This window comes from Mirounga leonina, unplaced genomic scaffold (assembly GCF_011800145.1).
Source record: "Mirounga leonina isolate KUSES-001 unplaced genomic scaffold, KU_Mleo_1.0 Mir_127, whole genome shotgun sequence".
In the NCBI taxonomy this organism is placed as follows: Eukaryota; Metazoa; Chordata; class Mammalia; order Carnivora; family Phocidae; genus Mirounga; species Mirounga leonina.
The window spans coordinates 44,933,647-44,953,678 of NW_023270316.1; the positions used below are offsets into that span (position 1 = coordinate 44,933,647).

The window sequence follows — 20,032 nt, forward strand, 5'->3', positions numbered from 1 at the left end:
TACTAGACCAGTCAGTGACTTGGAGGCTTTTCTTTTGGAAGACAGACTCAAGTGATGTTTAATTTTTAAATATGCCTCGTGTTAGGCAGTTTGATGTTGAGTTTTAGAAGTCACTGAGTACTGTACTTTTTCTGGCTCCTTATGTAGATGGGCTTTTCTGCTATTGCTTTTTGACCCTAATGCTCCCTGGATATCACAAATGAGCATTAGGGACTTAAGAGTCCGAGTGCTTGTGTTGTGGATCAACTTATCCCTTTGATATTGAGCATCTTATTTTATCTCTGTGATTCTCAACGTCCTCATTCCTAAGATGGGACTAATGTTTATATCCTAGGCTTGTTGTTAGAATTTGTTTATGGAGCGCCTGGCTGGCTCAGTTGGTTAAGTGTCTGCCTTTGGCTCAGGTCATGATCCTGGGGTCCTGGGATCGAGTCCCATGGGCTCCCTGCTTGGCAGGGAGGCTGCTTCTCCCCTCCCCGCAAGCCCCCCCGCCCCCCTCCCCCCGGCTCCTGGCTTGTGCTCTCTCTCAAGCAAATAAAATACTAAAACTAACTTGTTTATTTCATGAGGGGAACAGAACAGGTTTTCTAACTGGTGGCTGCCTCTTGTGGTAGCAGTGGTGGTGGTTAGCAATTATTTTTTCTTTGTGATTTGTTTGTTCTTGCTGTTGAAATCTTTACACCGTAATTACTGATGAACATTGACTTATATTTTTGAAGATAAATATTGACCCTTAGTGAGTCTATATCACATTTATTCAGTGTCTGTATATCGGGCAATGTTACAGCCAATGGAGTTGGAGCACCAAGACGGTCAATCATTGTGGCTTATGGAGCAACACAGGACACACGTAACAGAAACACAAACATACATGATAGGTGAAATGTGATGTGGAAAAAATATAGGGGGTGTGGAGACAGTATAATTGTTTTCCTTTTCTAGTGAAGTATTGTTAACATGCAGTGTTACATTAGTTTCAGATGTACAATAGGATTCACTAGTTCTCAACATGACTCAGTGTTCATCACTGGTAAGTGTACTCTTAATCCCCTTTATCTATTTTACCTGTTTCCCTACCCCCTCCCTGTGATGTAACTGTTGCATGGAGTAATCAGGGATGACTCCCCTGTTAGAGATTTCAAATCCCAATGAGCATGAATTCACTGAATAAAATTACAAGAGATACTACATTAGTTAGAACTGGTTTAGAAAATGTTGGCATAATAGTGCATTTTAATTCTTGAATTTCAGATAATAAACAGACTTTTTAATAGAACAAACTGCTTTGAACTTCATTAGAGTGGATCTATTTCAGTTTGCATTCACTGATTTTAAGCTTTAATCCTCTAATCGTTTTGGACTGAGGTTGGAATTTATTTACTAGAATTAGATAATTAGATTATCAGGATTGAAATAGATTAGTTATCTAAAGTATGATTAAAGCATTCACTCATTTAATTAGTATGTGGAGGATCATGGCTTTTCCTAGGAGGGTGCTGAATAATTTGGCAGATGGTTAACATTGTAGAAAGTTCAAGCTGACCAGTCATCTATTTTTGCTGTGGAAGTAGAAACACATTAACTCTTAGATGCAGACTTTGTCATACCAGTGTATTGAGGTTAATGAGTACAAAAAAAGCTGCTCTGAGGAAAAACCATCAAAATTCATAGATGGGTTGTTCTAGAGAGCATGGGGGTGTCTGTGTCAGAAAAACTTTTGTTATAAATTTAGCCTTAGACTTTGCTTTGAGATTCTCTTTTGTGGGGAAGCATTAATATTTTTGAAATTAGCACTGATGCCTGCAGGTGGTAATTTGAAAATGCTTTAGAAATATTAACCCTCAAACCAGCCCTAAAGTAGCTAAGCTGGGTTTTTGGAATAGGGAGGAAAAATAACAAATCATCAATCAAGCTAGGTTATTTCTAAGATCTTGTTTGTTTAGGTAGCCCAATAGTAATGCTGATTTTTTGTTGTTGTTGTTGTTGTTAGAAAAGATTAACTTTTTTTTAAAGCCAAGAGCCTTATTTTAGAGGCTGCAAATGCCAGAGTCACATTTTTCCAACTTCCTACGGCATGGGTATGTGATCCAGGTTTAGCCGGTACTGTCTGCTGGGGGCTTCTGAGGAAGGCTTCCCTCCCTCATAAAAAGATCCAGAGCAGAAGACCACTTTTTTTTCCTGTTACTTGACATGGTTGTGAGGGTATGGGATGCTTGGCACATGACTTCTTAGAGCTGCTGCTCTGGCCTTGTACAGTCCTGCCTCCAGATTCTTCCATCACGTGAGGTGATGCATATTCTTATTTAAACTACTTGAGGTTGGGATTTTGCTTTGCTGTTGTGCACATCTGGCTGGGCCCTCCTGATAGCCTCCCGATAGCCTTTTTCCTATGCAGGGTCTCTATTTCTAATTCACTCTGGAAATTATTCCCCTCATCAAGTATACTCCGCGTAGATGAGAGTGGGTACTACAAGGCCAAGTTGCCATTTCTTGCCTCAGATGCTCCTGGAGGTCTGCTAGCTTCCTTGGACTTTGTTTTCAGCTTTTGTCTTTCCTAGTCATTTGAGACCACAGACAACTGACTGCAAGGCTCCTCTGAGGCATTATTGGAGAAATTTGGTTAGTGTTGGACTATACTCCTTCAACCCTTAAGTATTTCTGTAGTTCTTGCTTAGACTTCTCAAGTAAGAAATAAATACCAAATATTAGAACAGAACTTTAAAAGGCACATAGAAAGTTTAACAAGTTTTTTAAACAATGTGATAAAATGAGTCTACATGGAGTTTGTAAATGTAGGATTGTAGGTTCTCATGTGTATGTGTACACGTTTATATATAGTGTATTTTGAAAGGTGTTACCAGGTACCTCTTGTCCTAGCCCAGTAGGGCATAATGTTCAAGTATGGAGGACGTGGTTTTGTCCAGTGTCGTTCATCTAGGCATATCCTGATCAGGAAAGCATTGTTTTGGGAAAATACTAATGATGTTCAGATTTGTATATTTTTCCCTAGGTAGAAAACCTAGAGCTCATTTCTTTTAGCCCTGATTTGTTAAAATTGTATTATTAGTGGGGGCATTTTCATACCTTTCAGAGTCTTATTTTTTGGGGGGGGGGTGTTCATTTTCATCTGTTAATTTTGGAAAACATTGTCAGATACGCATAAATCAAGTTCTTGTCTCACTTTTTGTCGTTATTAAAAGGTTTATATTTTAACCACTGGAAACTTAGCTGAACGAGACAGTTTTAATACATTCTTGCTAGTTAAAGTTAACATGGATTATTTTTTGGCTTCTATTTCAGGTTAGGGATTTGATCCAAGCACACTTGTAACATAAAACCTTAGTAAAAATTTGTGGCTGGTACTGGGTATTAGACGCTTACCTATTTATCAACAATGCCCTTGCTTACGGTATTTGTCGGTCTGTCTCCAGGTCTTGCTTGCTGACTAGGAGGAAGTATCAGAGCCCCAGGGCAATGAACCAATTTCTGGTTAGGAGTATTTCTTAATAATCTAACTGGCACTTTAATTTCCGTTTCTGCCTCTATAGGGCAGGTTTTATTTATGTGCAATTAAACTGATCTTCCAACAGCTCAGATTCATCCGGCTTCACTGGGAGTTGTTTCAGGCTGGCACCAGTGGTGGGTAACGTGCTCCTGCTATTACTGCGCTGTGTTCTGGCTTAGGCAGGAGATGAACATGAAGAAACCAGTTGTCTTCATTTTTTTTTTTTTTTTCCCCCCTTATAATAGGTTCAAATTAGAACTGTATATTTTTGGTCTTTTAAAAACCTTAGGGGCACCTGGGTGGCTCAGTTGGTTAGGCATCCGCCTTCGGCTCAGGTCCTGGGCCTTCATGATCTCAGGGTCCTGGGATCAAGCCCCGCATCGGGCTCCTTGCTCAGTGTGGGGGAGTCTGCTTTTCCCTCTGCACCCCCCACCCCCCGCCCCCCCGCTGGCACGCACACTCTTACTTGCAAATGAAATCTGAGAAAAACAACACTTTAAAGATACCTTTTTTTTGATGTAGTGTTCCATGATTCATTGTTTGCGTATAACGCCCAGTGCTCCATGCAAAACGTGCACTCTTTAATACCCATCACCAGGCTAACCCATCCCCCCCGCCAAGAACTCTGTTTGTTTCTCAGAGTCCATAGTCTCTCATGGTTCGTCTCCCCCACCAATTTCCCCCCCTTCAGTTTTCCCTTCCTACTATTTTTTTTTTTTTTAACATATAATGTATTATTTGTTTCAGGGGTACAGGTCTGTGATTCAACAGTCTTACACAATTCACAGCACTCCCCATAGCACATACCCTCCCCAATGTCCATCACGCAGCCACCCCATCCCTCCCACCCCCCACCACTCCAGCAACCCTCAGTTTGTTTCCTGAGATTAAGAATTCCTCATATCAGTGAGATCATATGATACATGTCTTTCTCCGATTAAGCAATTTTTTAAAAGACTCACCAGATAAAGACATAATGTTATTTACTGGTAAAACCTAGAATTTTAGAACCTGATGTGGTCCTTGATGCTTATACCAATTGTGGCATTGGAGATCATCTGAGGTGTTTTTATCTTTTTCACTGAGTTGTTGGTCTGAGATAATTTGCTCTGCTCATGCTTTTTAGATTTTGCAAGTGTAATTAAACTTATGACTGATAGCTGCAAAAGTGGTAAAAAACTTTGAAAGTGCCAGAAAGAAGAGGCATGTGACTTGATGGAGAGGAAAGTGATGAGCAAATAGCCCTGTGAAAGAAAGAAACCGTTCTGAAGGAGTATGTGAAAATGAAAAAAAATGCTATGTATCTATGGTTGCCTTTCAGTGAGTGAAGGGGACAGGTAATTCATGAAATGAAGGGGGGAACGAGAGTGGACAGGAACAATGGCTCTCAACCTTGATACCCATTAGAATCTTCTGGAGAACTTAAAAAAAAAAAGCAAAATTCTGTGTCTGAGCCCTACCATTTAACAAGTCAGAATTCCTGCAGGTAGGACCCAGGCACCCATACTTTGTGAAGCTCTCTTGGTGATTCTAATGTATAATCAAGGGTGAAAACTCTCCTGGGCTGTACAAGATGAGCATCATCACTAGATGTCTTAATAATCTAACTGGCACTTTAATTTCCATTTCTGCCTATATAGGACAGGTTGTTGAACTCGTGTTCAGCAAAAGACTAGGAGTTGATAGAATTTAAAAGCAAAGCATAGAGCGTATTTACAAATTAAGCCACTTAGTGTTTAAGGCTAGTTTGCATGTGCATCAGGTCAGAATGGGTGTTCCAGGGGCGTACTGTAGCTAAGAAATCCTGACGTTTGTCCACTTAACCTTCCCCTCTTCTATCTACTATAACAGATGGAAGAACTGGTCTGTTTTGGGAAAAGATGCCTGATAGGTCAGTATTAGTAAGGAGGAAAAGAGTAAGCCTGGCTTAAAAGCTTCAGTGGACTGATTTGTCTTCCTAGTTGGTGGCTGTAAACTTAAAACCCTCAATTTAGTTTGGGCTTAGGTAGAATACATTCTATACATACATAAATCCTTCATAGGTTAATCATCTTGATGTACAAAAATTCCTAATTAATTAATTCCTAATTTCATGCTTCCCTGACATTACCATTTCCTAACTGGCGCAGTATAATGATTTCTCCCCACTTCGAAGAAAATAGGGCTGATATATCTTCTTACCTTCAATGTAATACAGAACTATTTCAAATCCTTTCAATATCAGAAAGCCTTCCAGGGATAGACCAGGTAAACTGGAACTCTATCCTTGGGATTCATTTGGAAGAAATAGTCCAAAAGTAAATTTAGATGACTAGATTGTAGATTGTTTCTTGTAACGCTAGATTTTGGGGGGGGGGGGGTTTCCCTCCTTGGGGAAAGCTGTTCTATTACTCTCTGAGTTAAGTCATTTTCTGGCATGGTTTTTTGTAAAGAATGGCTTCATTATACTCATTTAGTAGACCTTTGTGTAGTTTATTTACAATAGGTCTGAAATATATCTCAGGGCACCTCTGCATTTGGAGAATGTGTAAAGGCCTAGGGAGTGACATCCCCATGTTCTGCAGCTAGACCTAGAAACCAGGCTTTTTTTTTTTTTTTTCCAAGACCTTTTTATTATAAATTAGTTCTAGAAAACACCAAAAACAAATATGTAGCTTAATGAATTATCATAAGGGAAACACCACCCAGGTCAATAACTGGAACCTCGCCAACCATCCTAGAAACCCCCCCTTTTTTTTTAATTACTCCTAATCACTACCTTGACTTTTATAGGAGTCACTTCCTTGAGTTTCTTTATAGTTTAATTACCCAAAAGTACATCACCAGACACCATAATTCATGTTTCTGTTTAAAAATTTGGAATGTCTTTAAAATTTTTTTTTTTTTTTTTTCTCTAATCTTCAGGAGCCCCATCTATTTTGTCGAGGACAGTCTGGATTGTGCTGATTGCATAATCCTGTTTGTTTCATTTCCTGTAAAATGGCAGCTAGATCCAGAAGCTTGATCAGACTCAGATTTGTTCCCTTTGGCAAGACCATAGGAAGTATTATGTTTTGTTGGCAGGAGGTTCTTCATGTCTGGTTTATAGAGAAAATTCTATAATTTCATTTCCATTTATTAGTTGGAATACTTTTTTTTTTTTTCAGTCTTAGGTTTAATTCCAATATAGTTAAAATATAGTGTTATATTAATTTCAGGTATAAAGTACAGTGATTCAACACTTCTGTACAACACCTCGTGCCTGTCACAAGTGCACTCCTTAATCCCCATCACCTATTTCACCTGTCCCCCCACCAATCTCCTCTGGTAACCATCAGTTCTCTATAGTTAAGAGTCTGTTTCTTGGTTTGTCTCTTTTTTTTTCCTTTGCTCATTTGTTGTGTTTTTTAAATTCTACCTATGAGTGAAATTATATGCTATTTTTTTATGACTTGTTTCACTTATTCATGTCTTCTGCCCATTTTTTAATGGGATCATTTGTTTTTGGGGTGTTACATAAGTTCCCTTTTGGATACCAACCCTTTATCAGATAGGGTTTGTCTTTTCATTGCGTTGATTATTTCCTTTGCTGTGCGAAGCTTTTTATTTTGATGTACTCCCAATAATTTTTTTTGCTTTTGTTTACCTTGTTCCAGGAGACCTATCTAGAGAAAAGTTGCTGTGTCTGACGTCAGAGAAATTACTGTCTGTGCTCTGTTCTAGGATTTTTATAGTTTCAGGTCTCACATTTAGGTCCTTAATCCATTTTGAATTTATCTTTGGAGATGGTGTAAGCCAGTTTTCTCAACACCATTTGTTGAAGAGACTTCTTCCCACTGCATATTCTTATTTGGAATACACAAAGAGACATTACCTCTCAAATACTCAGTATTTGAGTATCTCAGTATTTCCAAAATCCAAATATCCAAGAATATCCAAAATCCAAATTTAGGATAAATGCTTGATTCTTTTCCTTTCCAGTTTTCACTATACTGAATTGGTTTCCTCTCAACTTCTGAAGGTAACCAGTTATTTTTAATATTAAGATATGATCATTATAATTTATGCATTATAGTTACTATTCTTAGTGAAGCTCAAATTGTCTCATTTTTGACCAGTTGGCTCCTAGGCATTTTGGCATGACCCTAGGAGTTTCAGAGTGTTTCATTCCTGTCTGGTAAGATATGATGATCAAGGTTCTTCTCTCACACTATGCCTGGAATCCATCCTTTCCTTCAGTGGGAAATGGTATTTCAAGAACAGTCTGGGTGTAAGGATGCTTATTGCTGGTGGATTAATCTCTGGTTCCGGGCCTCTTCAGTGGAGAGCTAGCAAATGAAGAACATGGTGTGGATATATTCAAAAAAGTATTCTTTGGCATATGTGGTCTCCATGTGCTGTTGTTGGACTCTGTCTACATTGAGTGTAGAGCTGTTACACTTTCTGGTTCTTTCTAGTCCTCCTGTAGCCTTCCCTTCTATGAGTAACTGAATTTAGGCCTCCCCGTCCGTCCGCCCCCCCCCCCCCCCCGCCTCTTTATTTCTGAGTAACTGTTTTAAGGCTCTCCACCAGTCCTTAAGCTAATATTTCTCTGGACGTTTGTCTAAGTTTGTTCTGTAGTGGATTCCTCTGCAGGGCTCCCAGGAAGGGCATTTCCGGAGTATTGCATACTGATAACTGTATATGCCTTCTATTGTTTAGTCAGTTTGAGTGGATATAAAATCTTTGGTTCATGTAGGGTTTGTTTTTTTCCCGTTTTTTCTCTTTTTTTTTTTTTTTTTTTAAAGGATCTTAAATATATCCTTCTGGCATAAAGCATGACAGTATTCTGGTCAAAAGTTCTGGTAACTAATTTTTTAAGATTTTATTTATTTATTTGACAGATTGCAAGCGAGCACAATCAGGGAGAGCAGGAGAGGGAGAAGCAGGCTGCCCAATGAGCAGGGAGCCTGATGTGGGACTCGATCCCAGGACCCTGGGATCATGACCTGAGCCAAAGGCAGACGCTTAATTGACAGAACCATCCAGGTGCCCCTGCTGGTAATGAATTTTTATCCCTTAGGGGTTACTGGCTCTTTTTATCTAGATGTCTGAGTTGGGATTATCTGGTAAACCGCATACTTTCATTATGTACTGCCGGAGTCCAGCTCCAGCCGGGGTGGGGTTCTCGTAGGAAAGGATGGCGTCGGCGAATGAGGAGACACAGACACAGGGTCAGGTTGCAAGCATCTCCTCCTGACAGCCTTGGAGGAACTTTATTTATATGTTAGGATTTTTTTGTTTTTCCATACTTTCGTAACATGTGATTATGTTTTTTCACAATTGATTGAGATTATTTTAGATCATTTTTTGATTACAGACATAGCCTTCTTTTATTTTTCCTTTGTAATGATTAACATGACCTTTATTGATTTCCGCTTATTGACTTCCACTAAAACTAAAAAACAATACGCAAAGAGAAAGGTGCTAGACAGAGCGTGACCGTCTTGCTATTTTGTTCTATAGCGCAGGAAATATAGTGAACTGTGGAACAGCCTGAGCTGTTCCTTTCTTAGAATCTTGCTGCTTCTGAGGCGCCTGGGGGGCCTCGTGGCATTAGTTTCATTATGATTGCTTAGATAGGCGTAAACTAAGATGAGTAGTCACTTTATCATGAAACCCCAGAACTATTCCCACAATTATAAAGATTGCCATAAACAAAATGAAAGAGAATAGCAGGAGCCAGCTGTGGAGTCTCCGGTTTTCAGGATCGTCCCCCATACTTGGACTTTGTCAAACAGCATGAGTAGCTTGGCTCGTGCCAATGTACTTTTTAAGTCTTTTTAAAATTTTTTTCTTAATTTTCATGAAAGTGTTCTGTTGTCCTGCATTGGGCTCTTCTTCAGAGATCCTTTTATCTGTATATTAGATTTTTGTGTATCCTCAATATGCTCTTTGTCCCAAATCCTTCTTATTTTCTAGGTTATTCCTTCTAGTTTAGTTTTTACTTCTGAAGTGATTTTCTTATTTCCCCCATCCCCCATTTCAGGTTCTCTCACCTCATTTCTGAGGCTTTTGAATTCTGTTTTAATTTTTTTCCCCTATGGCTTGTATATTGTCTCAATGTCTCTTTGCACAGTTTGAAATTGTAAGTTACTTTGCCATGTTTTATGGTTTAGTTTTCGGGGCGACTGTTCGTCTTCTGCAGGAATGTTCTGCTCAACTTTGATTTCATCGTCAGCACTTTCTGTCTTTGCGGGGGGGGCTCCCCTGCAAGGGAGCCCGGGCAGCTCAGGGCTGGGAGTTCCCGGGACACAGGCCACTTGGGTCTCCTTAGATGCTTTTTGCCACTTGTGCTCACCCACGGTTGGAATGGGCCAAACTCCATCTAGTTGGAGTTGCTATCCTCAAATTAACCTACTGAGGCTTCTAATGACGACCCCTGGGCTATTTTGGGCCTTGGGTCTTTCCATGTTCATCTGGCGTCTTCTTGCCTTCTCTGTTTCTTCCCACATAGATGTTGATGCTGTGTAGATTTTGTGGTCATGAGTGGTTTGTCTCCTACTGCTTGTATTTGGAGGATCACAGAGATAAGTTGTTGCTCAGTATTGTTAGGTTTGTGGTTTTGCCCTTTAGCTGTTGTTTTCTGTGGGAATCCATTGAGTTTCAGAAACTGCCCTGCTGCTGCCGTCTGCCCAAGTCCTCCAGTTTTCTGACTGAGTTTCATATTCTTGATTTAATGCCAATGTAGGTCTTTGGTTAAAAAACAGTTCTGGATTATCAGCGTTTCTTCTTCTTGCTTGCCCCCCCCTCCTTGACTCAGGGTGGAATATGATGATCAACTAGGGAATGACATTTCTCTGTGTAACCTTACTTGGTGGCTCTGGGTTCTGCTGTTTATTCCACCCGTAAACTTTCATCAGATCTCTTAATGGTCCATGACCTACAAATAGATTGAAATAAAACACTAGTTTTAGTTTTAATTTCTATATTATGTTTATGCAGTGCTATCATCTTCTCACATAATTTCAATAAGTTATGCAGAATGCGTCCTTTTTTATATCCCATTGATACTGGGAAAATTCAGACTGCCCTTCAGTACTTTACCCCACCCCTGGAAAAATAGGTCTCATCTGCTTGTGTGTGTCTATAAATTAGTGAGTGTGTTAAATCTATCACAGCATGAAATCACTTCAAGCACTGTGAAAGACCATCTTAAAGAATTTAAATTGATTGCAGATGTTGGTGCAATTAAGCAGGCCTGATGAGCTCAGAATCCTGTTTCTCCGATTTGAATATGAATGCATTTTTAAAAATTACAGTGATGTACTCCATGTAAATGGAGTTCATAGGCATCTGGGAGTTTATTTCACCTTGGATTTTAAAATGGTTCGGTGATGTGAAAAGTACTGTGTGACCCCTTTTGCAGATACCTGTATTACTTCGAAAATGTATTACTAATGAAAACGTATCACTCTTCTTAACTATATAGTTCCCTGCCATTCTTAACCAACCAGAAGTGACTTTGAATGATTATTTCCTTTGTTATTTCATTTGTCTACCAATTTGTCTACTCTTTGTGCCTGTAATTCATTTAAAAATTATAGACAGAGAAGTAGAATCTCTCCTCCCCATTTTTAAGGGGGAAAAAAAGTATAACCATCCAAGGGAATTGGCTTAGAGAATGAAAGCCTGGGACCTTTCTTCCCCTTGAGGTCACACTTTGTGACGCTAGAACTCTACCTCCCTGTAGTTGCTTTGGCTTTAAACTGCTGAGACGTAAAAGAAATCTTCTATTTTAAAATATAGCCTACTGGGTTGCAAGTTAGAAAGTGAATTCTGAAACAAGACTAACAAGATTAAGTAGAGTGTATGGTGTGTTCATTTTCAATTTACTTCAAATTGATCCATGCACATTAAGTAATTAAACTCACCAATTTCTGTAACACATTGTAAAATGTTATGGACATTAGGACTTTATATACAGTAGTAAAATACAAAAATGGTAACTGTATTTAGATACTGTTTTTAAATACTAAGAAAATTGCTGAAATGTTACTTGAAGTATAGTAATGTTAATGACTGGAAATAGGAACAAAGACTACTTCTGTCTTTTCCAGAAGATATGAATTATTAAATTTGTGTTCTACAGTGTTTCATAAAAGCTTATTTTACTCATCATGGCAGACTGTCTTTTGGAGTTCAGAATCCTGCTTTGTTACTTTTAGCTTTGTGATTTGAGAAAATTCATTATCCCTCTTTAAGACATGACTTATTAATAAAATTTTAGGAGCGTTTGTGTTGGAACATATAGGATGGGAAGTAGGGCGATGATTACATAAGTTCAAGTCATCAAAGTTTAAAGTGTCAAATGGCACCGGGTAAATATATGCTACAGCTGAAGTGTTCTTACATTGGCTTCACAATGGAATAAAGTTGAATAAATTATTAAAACCAGGCATCATAAAAATTATTTTTGTTTCTACTTAAATGAACTTACATATTCAGATGTCAGTCTTTGGATATAGGGCCAAGTCCTTTTCTTTGAGTAGGAGTTGCGCCTACTTTGGTTTTCCCCCGCATAAGGCATACCCATGAAGCATCATCTGTGACCCCCTGTGTGTTTTAATTTGACCAAGGATGTATACTTTTTTTTTTTTAATTTCAATTAGCCAACATATAGTACATCATTAGTAGTCTAAGTTCAAATTGATTTTTTACAGTATGATCTTGTCAGTTATCTTGCCTCTACCTAATTTGAAAATAAGTTTTTTTTTTTTTTTTTAAAGCACTCATCCTAATCTTGTCTTTTCTAAGCATTAAGGTAATTTATCACAGAAACAACTTACCTTTCATTCTATTATATTAACTAGAACAGGTATCCCAGCTCATTAACAATTTGAGGTACAAAAAATCAACTCTGGGTAGTCACAGAATTCAATTCATAGGAGTAACTATGTGTAGTTACTATGTGTGGTTACAGCATGCTTTGGGCACCTGTCACTGTAAGTTACAGAATAATAGAAAGCTTGATACTGGTCATCTATATCCAGTACCTTAAGGAAGTCACACTTGAGTGGATTTTTTTTCTTCCCTTTCTCTCTCCAATGGGGTCATAAAAATCTATTCCATAATTTTATTTTTCCCCTACTTAATTGTTCTACCCTCTGTTTAGAAATAATGGTCTCAGCTCAAATGGACTCAAACACAAAAACCTATTGGCTCATGCATCTGAGAAGCTCTTGGCTTCTAGTACAGGTTCAGTATATTGGCTTCAGACAGGCCTAGATCAAGGTTCTCAAATGACCTAGGGACTTAGTCTTCCTACGTCTGTTAGCTCTGTTTTACTATGTCTTGGCTTCATTCATGCAGGTTTTTTTCCATGGTATATCTAGATGGATAGCAGAAGCTTCTGGCTTAACTCCTCTATTACAGGTTAACAGTCTCTAAAAATTCTTGATCACTTACCACATCAATTAAAAAAAGTTGATTATGCCAATAAATATTGGCTTATTATAAATATGTCTACTGTATTAGTATTTCGTATTCTACTCATTTTATGTATAAACTAATGTATTAATATTTTATCTCAAGTGTGTGACATGAATTGAAGATATTAAGATGGAAATGATTTCATTTGAGAATTTTTTCTCCTTCACAAATGTTTGGTTTCTTTTTTGTTACGAACACATTTTAGCTATGCCAGATTGATGATAAATATGCCCTTTATCATCTTAAATATTTTTACACAATCTACAAATTACTTGACGACTTGCTGTTTTTAAGAACTATAAGATTTTCTGGGCTTGATGCCCTTTTTAAGATGAAAGAAATGTTAAATTTTTTTATCTCTTCTAAATATTATACTCCTGCCCCCCAAATTTAAAGGTCTTAATTTTAAATTACCCATCTTATTTTTTCTAACTCAATCAATCCTGTCCATTCAGGAATGTTCTGGGAGCATGCACGTACCTGCAGTAGCCATTGCAGTTCTCTGAAGTTCACACTGACTTCCTTCTTGCCCACATCAACCCTTTCTTATTGTTGCCTCTACCGGTTTCTCTGTGATACCATGAACCAGCTCTCATCCTCCATTTAGCCACATATGAAGACTCATTTGAGTTTGCTGTTGTGCCCTCCACTTTGCCACCTTTTATGCCTACTGGGTTAGTGTTTCAGGGATAAGATATGATGTGCTCTCACTTAGCCTTTATATGTTATACCTGGAGAAAAATGACATCGAGGTCAGGTGTCACCTGGACAAGATAGATCCCTTTTCAGACAATCTTATCTTTGTGAATTTGTAATTTCCCACGTGTGACGGATCTTGAAGGCTTACAAACTTGATTGGTCAACGTTGTAAGACTTAGTATGCATTTTGTGAACAGGTATAAGATCTAAGCTAATAGACTGTATAAGAATGCAAATGCCGCTTTAATGACTTAGAAATATCATTAAGGAGGAAATTGTTTCCTTATCTCTTTGTAGGGTAGTCTATATAGGAAGCCAAATGATAGAGAATTACTTACTTGGTTTGTTGGATGGTATGCTGTGAAGATAATGGGGTGTATACCCATAGCACTGTATACTTTTCCTACTTTAACTGTCCTCCTACTTCATATAGTTACCCGCTGAATAGACTAGAGGCTCCATGAAGGCAGAGAATACCCGATGGAGTGCAAAGTAGGTATTTGTGTTAGTGTGCCTGGTACTCCCTTTTCTGGAAAGTCTCAGTGGAACTCTGCAGAATTCCGGGCATGTCTCCAGGTAGCCAAGCAGACTGCTTCCTCCTATGTTAGAGGACCCTGAAATTGCTAAGGTCATATTTTTTTCATGGTAAAAGAATGCATTTTATCTTGAGGTCATACTTGATCTTGGTGCACATGTGTAATCTCTTGAGACATTTTAATAGGCTCATATTTGATAAATTTAATTTTTCTGAGTTTCATTATCTGAAGTTAATTGTAACTTAAGTTTTGTGGGTGTTTTAGAGTTGGCAAAATACATCTCCCCTGAGGCTCATTTCTGTTAGAATAGAATGTGACCAGAGTTGGTGTTTTCATTTTATTTTTCTCAGTACATATTTAAGATTCATACTCAAGATTTTTATATATTTCCCCCTGTATTTTTGAGAGTTTCTTGGGACCTAGAGTGTTTCAGTGACTAAAGTGATTAGAAATTCTAAGATCAACTTGTTTAGTAATCAAGTAACAGTGCAAGTATCATTCATTTATTCAGATGTTCAAATTTAAAATTATTAAAATCAAAGATACAACTTAAAAAGATAAAGTATCACTTAATGAGATGGTCTACGACCAATATGGAAGAATTTCTTACTATTTTATTGCTTTGTTCTCCGGTGAAAAAAGATAGATGATTTCTAAGTACTTTTTACATTAAACGTTCTGGAGAAGGAATGCTTTTCTTGTAAGATATGATCAGAATTCAAATGCCATTTTAATGCATAATAAATAAATGAATAAATGGAATGGCTTTAAGTAATTACTTTTGTTTAATGCTTATTTAAAATTAAGAAAATCTAAGTTAAGAATGTGACTAATGGGAATGCACTAAAGCAAGGTATTTAAAACAGCAATTTTAAGTTATTTTTTTCTTATTTCAAAAGATGCATTATTGTAGAAAACTTAGAAAGTATAAGACAAAGAAGGGAAAAAAAAAAACTACCAACCCAAGGAACCAGCTAAAGTATAAAGGTGGTTTTGATTTCAAAACTGCCTAAAAAGGCATTAAAACAGTAAAACTAAAGTTTCTATAGCAGAAATGTTAAATGTGACTTTTTCTGTTGTGTCAGAGTTTTGGTGGAAGTCCAGAGATTCACTTGCCAGATCACTGTGGCCATGAGAAGAGATTGTGAGAGTAATCATGCTACTGTTAACTTGTCACTCAATTCTAGGCTATATGAGAATAGGTTCACAATTACTTTAAAAAATGGAAGATCTATCAAGAGAGGCTTTCTTTGGAGAGAGTGGTGTCAGGGTACTATGGCATTATCCAACTCTTTGTGAGGGAATGAAGCCAAATGAATGGCCCTTTGAGAAAACCTCTCAGAGGTTGACTGTATCCCTTTCAATTTGGGGACATGAGGATTGGAAACTGACTCTATTTGCAAATGGTGGACTCTAAAGGCATGACGCTGTGTGAGCTGCTGTGGTGGCAAAGCAATAAGAAAAAAGTAGACCTGCTGTTGGAACAAGTTAGACTTGCACCAAAACATTGACTGGATATGGACCTCTCAGAAGGTAGCTAGGTTTGTGATATCTTAAGAGTTTTATCTAAGGGGACCACCTGCAATGACCCCAACAGAGTCTATGTAGGGCAGACCTAGAAGTCTCAGCAAACTGAGTCTCTGAGTAACCCACATATGCAAATGCTGCCTCCTGGGATGCTTATCAGCCACAACCAGAGGACAGGGACACTGGAGTATGACTGATAGCTGATGACAACAGTTTTCTCCATCTTACCTCTTTCCTCCCGACTCCCCTCAGCCCTGAAGGTGTTGGAGAAAACCTGATGAGTAGGGATAATGGAGTTGAAGAACTAATTGGGAAAATAGTGAAGACCCACAGCTCTGTTCATCACTATTTCCTAGTCTGTGTGAGGGTCACACTGAGGAAGGGGAGGAACTTTAAGATTGAAATTTGTGATACTAGTCTTTTAAAAGAACTCTTCCTTACTATGTTGGGTAAGTGATGTGAAATGTAGACTATTCTGAGGTAAAATAATCTTGAGGTGAATATTTTTAAGTGTGTTAAGTTCCAGAAATTGTGAGGGCGAAGATTAAGTATGTTTGTTAATATAACAACTAAAAACTTCTATATGGGTGGTAATGGGGAGAGAAAGGGAGTAAATATAAAAATTTAGAAGAAGAGAAAAAAAATGGAGTAATTGCTACGTATCACTACTGGGTAAAGAATACCTACAAATCATTAGGAAAAAGATGAAAACCCAATAGGAAAAATTTCACTTAATATGAATAGGCAGTTTACCCAAGAAGAAACATAAATGGTGAATGGTTATTTGAAGAGACCTTCAATCTCAATATGTAAATTAAAATAGGCATGGAAAGCATTTTTCATCCGTCAAAAAAGAAAAGCTAAACAGTACTGCTGACAGGGAGTAGAAATATATAGCAATGCAACCTTATTGGAGTATAATTTGGCAATATTAAAAAAAAAAAACCTGGTATACCCTAGTGATCTAACAAACCCCACTATTTTGAAAGTATAAAGATGTATGTACGAAGTGGGTCCGTGCAGCACTGTGTAGAATGCCAAGAAACTTAAACAACCAAAATACCCATCACTGGAAAAGTGATGAATTTACAGCCTATTCATGCAGTGGTGGATGATACAGCCATTAAAATGAGTGCATTAGATATGATTTGGAAAGTTAGCTGATTAGAAAAAAAATAGGAGCAGGTGAATGGTACAACAAGTTCATATTTAAAGACGGTGTGTGGGTACATACGTGTATATGTGAGTGAGTCAGTCGTCTGTGTGTTCTCTACCCATTGAAAAGAAAACTCGATGGCTTCTCTGCAAACTTGCAAAAGCATTTGCAGTGTCCTCTTAGGTTACGTTTGGAGAAACTGAGGCAAAGGCTTCCATTTCCTTGTTTACTTAAAAAGGACTAGTGGGATTGTGGGTGACGTTTAGTTTTTGATGTTTTTGTGTATTTCTTAGGATAAACAGGTTTTTTTTGGACCAAAAAGGAACAGGATGATATGGGGTGAAGAGCTAGGGGAAGAGGGAGGGCAACCATTGCCCAGATTATGTCCTACTTCTGGATGTGCCGAGACGTGAACAATGAACTTCACTGCCTGCCCCTTGGATTTGTTTTTGTTTGTTTTTTAGGCTACAGCAATCCATTCTGTGCATAAGAAATTTGGGGAAGCTAATGTGAATAAGACAAGGTCTTTGGCACTTCGGGGAGCTCACAGTTGAGGAGAGACCAAATGTGTAACCGTGAAAAGAACACAATGGGATATGTGGGCCATACGTGTACAGTCAGGTGCTGGATTCTTGCCCACAGCACCGTGTGGAGAATGCATTCTACTGTGCCTTGGGGAGGTGGTGGGGGACACACTGGACTCTGATCAGTCTCCTAGCTGGTGCCCTAAGTGGTGTAACAGACTGTTCCTGCTGTGGCTTCCTTCCGCCAAGTCTTGAGCCTTGATCCCAGAAATTGTCTTTTTAGAGTAATATTTTCTTAGCAGACACAAAATCTGATGTTGTTCCTAACAGAACACCATTTTTGTCTTGTTTACTAAGTCATTTTGCCGTGGTGCAGATGGCCTGATAACATGGACCACGTTTCAATTACAAAAATAAAAACAAAGCAGCAGAGCTAATAGTGTGCTGTTTGCAAAGCTTTTAAATGTAACTTGGAAGAGCACACGGAATCATTTTATATTCTTGGAGTAAATTGGCACTCATTTCATAATCACTTTTATTTGCAGACCTTAAGTTTTGGAAATATCTGGATAAATCTCTAAATTAAATGTTCAGTTTGTGATCATTGCTAAATAGTGTTTATTAAGCCTTTACCTATGTGTGACCAACGCTGGGGCTGTAAATACCACACTAAATGAAAAAGAACCTGGAGACTCGATTCATGAAAGAGGTATATTATTACATTGAAATATATGAAAAGTATTATTTATATTTGAAGGATTTCATGTGATTTTTCTGTGCCTTAGAAATTATTACTTAAACTGATTTTTCCCCCCAATCTTAAAAATTAGGGGAGTAGATCTGATAACCTCAAGTTACTTTCCATTTCCGACAATTCTTGGATTCTTGCTTTTACCAGGAAATGTTCCTCCAGTACAAACCCTGCTTTCAAAGCCATTTAGTTGAAAACTTGATGTCTTTATCTTAGTGTTTTCATCAGTAATGTTTTCATTAAGTAATATATAATCCTTGTAGAAAAAACATACAAAGCAAAAAGAAAATAATAACTGTTATTTCTTTGCCAGATATAATGGTGGTTAGCATTTTCGGTTACTTTTCTTGGAATCCTGCAACACGAAGTTGAGAATATCAACCTTAAGGTGGTTGTGGAGAGTAAATGAAATTCTGCATGTTGTTAACTGCATGTGTGGCATGGGGCATGTGGGTTAAATTAAGCATTTAGCAGTACGTACTGTTGATAGGTGTGTTTTCTAGAGATTTTTAAAGTGTTGGTCTCATTTCTGATATTTTTTACTCTAATACTGTCCTGAAAATGTTCCAACTGCTTTTATTCTGAGGCTTATGAGAGACCCTTAATAACTGTGACTTGGAGGAGGTAGTGTAAGGCACTTTGAGAAAAATGCATTTATCTTCTAGTGTTTTCTGGTATTCTCTGTTTGAAGGAAAATTTTAGTGTTGGTATATATAAAAGTGATGTCTGACAGAACACTTAGCTGTAGAGAACACCAAGGTGTATAGATCTTTCTCTGAAATTCATGAAATTGGTCATGGCATGCCGAAGATTAGTTCTCACATTAATTGGTGTAAAGACATGGTTGAAAACTTACCGGTAAAGTTAGCAAGAAGAGAAGAGTAGTAGAGACACTGTGAAAGCCTCTGTTAAGTGGGGAAAAGAGGAGAAACAAAGGAGAGGATTTTGCGAAGCTGCTACAGCTAGATCTGCCTCTTTAGATAGGATGTAGGGCAGTCGAGAAGGATTAGATGGGATAGTCTAGGGAGAGGAGAGCTCAGGTGGGAGAATAGAACAGAGCTGTGCTTCAGGGGAGATTGTTGACTGGGCCCTGAGATGCGGCCTAGAGATGAGGAGCTCCTTGATGGTCACTGGTAAGAGAAACTGTAGGAAGGGTTGATGGGGCAGGTAACCAAATCTGGGAGGGCTTAGGAAAAGTGGATGTAGTGGGGAAGGGGGATAGTGAGATTACACCATGCTTGTCAGTTTTGTTGGTAGTTCTAGAAAAGAAAAATAGTAGTCTGACAGGAAGCAGAATTGAGGGAGGTGAGGGTGGGTGTGGTTGAAGGGTTTGTGGAAAAGAGGTGCTCGGACTAGACTGATGGTTAGTGTTCAGTCTTAAAAATAAGGAAGCACACAGTTTTGCTGTGTGGGAGATTGAGTAAAGCTAGAAGGATCCTGATTTTCTTGGTAGAAGAGGAAAATGGAGTCAGTACTGCCTAGTTTTGCTATTTTCAGGGAGGTGAGGGGCAAGGTCATGTGTCAAGAGTAGGGCAGAGAGGGATAGAGTTTCAAAAAGAGCTAATGGGTTTTGAACAGGTATTAAAGGGATGGAAAATGAGGAAAAAATATCTGAACGCTATCTTGAGGGTCATTTGAGTTGGGAAATAGAAACATACTGTTGAATAATGGCTTCCAAATTCTGTTTGGTGAAAGAACCCTTTTTATAAAAATGTAGTCTTCCATGGAACCCCCGTCAAACTGCAGATAGAAGCACTAGTGTGTCCTAGAGGCCGTGGTTAACCCTGTTATGGGCAACTCTGAGGCTCAGCTCCTGAAGCCTAGAGCTCCAAGGGACACTGTCCTGAGAGGAGACAAGTAGAATACCCCGAAAAGGGAATGATC

General features: G+C 38.3%; 1 protein-coding gene across 1 annotated transcript in view; it reads left to right on the forward strand.

Annotated features, from left to right (window-relative positions):
* The window catches only part of DIAPH3 (diaphanous related formin 3), a 485,828-nt gene that overhangs the window by 68,930 nt on the left and 396,866 nt on the right, over positions 1-20,032 (forward strand). The window lies entirely within an intron of this gene.